Genomic DNA, 1,996 nt, shown 5'->3' on the forward strand with positions numbered 1-1,996 from the left:
TGGATTAAGACACTCATTGGATACATATCACAAAAGTAAAATGTAATTGATATCCTGGTTAGACTTAGATTACAGTATCATATTAACAACTGAATATGACAACATCTAGTCCCAAGAGCATACTAAATAAAATTTAATGAACAGAATGGCAATTAGGTGAATTATTTTCAATCAAAACTTCTTATGTTTTTAATGTGATTATACACAATAGATGAATTTTCATTGCCCATTCAGTCAATAAATATTATCTATGGTCCATTTTGTGTACAAGACACTTGCTATGTTTTACCAGGAGTAAGTGATAGAAATCTGGGTAAAACTTTCTACCCTTCAAACTTACCATTCGTGGAAAAGACAGAAAAATATATATATTTAAAAACTAGGATATAGGCAGTTGAAAAAGTGGGCATATTGGAAAAGGAGCAATTGATCCCATCTGGAAAGTTTTCAGAGAAGTGAAATAAACAACACAAACATTCACTGGATAGAGACATTCAGGCTGATGACCCATATGAATGTGATTTGAGAAATATTAAGTGAGTCAGCATACATTTTTGAAAATTGCTCTCCTGATCAACAACCTTCTATGTTGACCAACACTATAACAAATTCCCAGTTTTTAAAACACGTAAAAAGTAGCCTGAATCCCAATCCCTGGCACCACCTTTGTTAGCCATTAGTTTATAGACAGGACCTAAAACCTTTTGTTTATAAATCTGTAACTTTTTTTTTATATTATTTCATTCAAACATCAAAATGACCTGTCCTAACTATTCGACATGGAAGTAGAGGTCAATAAGTTGGAACTGATGTTCCAGAAAGCTGACTCTGATCTGGATTACACTTTTAGTACAGCCTGGAATATAAAATCAAGACTAATCATCCTGATTCAGCAGGCGAGAAAAATTCAATTACTTTTTTAAAAGAATTGTCAGTAATAATGTTTCAATATCAGACTTTGCACGCATGCTTTGAATCAGCTGCTGTTGAGCAGAAAGAGACTAAGAGCTGCTGCATTTGTGCTACTTTGAAAACAATATGACCATAATAAAAGACCTACAAAAGCAAACAGACCTGGAGCTGTCACTACTGACTAAAGAAAAGAAAAGTGCAGGAGAGTGATTACAGTCTCATATACCAGACTTGTGAAGAAATGGATTTGCAAAAGCAGACTCTAATGGAGAAGAGATCAGTTCCAGAGAGATTTAGGAAGATGTCTTGTTAGCACTTTCTGACTAGAGGTCAGGAGGAAGTGCTGGTGAGGGAAAGGAGGGTTTATCTTAGTTGACTGGATAATAATGCATTTCAAAAAATAGGGCAGACATTATATGAATGAAATTCAGCTAAAAATATGGAACAGGAATAAAGGTATTTAAAAATAAATTTTAAATAAATGACCTGTTTTTTCATGGTAGTCATCAGCCTTGTATTTTAAAAATTTACTTTAATGATTACATTCAAATATAACCTGCAAATGCTATATATTGTTTATATCATTAATATTTGATTTAGAGTGACAAGGATTTGGTTTTCGTCATTTATATTTCAAAAATTTAGTTGCCAAAATTTAAAAAGTCAATACATACTTTGTCTTTTTAATCATACTAAAAGAGATTTAAAAGAAAAAAAAAGGATTCCTGAATGAAATAATGCCTTGCTCCTTATGACCCACTAGCCTCTCAGAGTTCAATTTTCATCCTCTTTCTAATACAGCCTCTATTTTATTCAGTCACAAGTTTGTTTAGTCTATCCCAGGCCAAGACTTGCCAAGTGCTTGCAGAAGGTAGATAACATTCTCCTCAACATAACATTCCTCCTTCCCTTTCAGACAATCTACTTTATATTTCTACTACTTCTTTCAGATAGGAAACATGCTGACAAGCACAAATTCATTCTTCTCTGATCATGAGATATAGGAATTTTACATGTCAAATGTTATATCACTCCCCAAAGAAACCCACATCTTGATTTTTTTTTTTTGCATTGCAAAAACTAA

The 1,996-nt window shown here is 32.8% G+C and overlaps 1 pseudogene; it reads left to right on the plus strand.

Annotated features, from left to right (window-relative positions):
• Positions 1-779: 779 nt before the first annotated feature.
• LOC143682761 (SKA complex subunit 2 pseudogene) lies at positions 780-1,149 on the plus strand (annotated as a pseudogene).
• Positions 1,150-1,996: the final 847 nt, after the last annotated feature.

This window comes from Tamandua tetradactyla, chromosome 5, assembly GCF_023851605.1.
Source record: "Tamandua tetradactyla isolate mTamTet1 chromosome 5, mTamTet1.pri, whole genome shotgun sequence".
Lineage (NCBI taxonomy): Eukaryota > Metazoa > Chordata > Mammalia > Pilosa > Myrmecophagidae > Tamandua > Tamandua tetradactyla.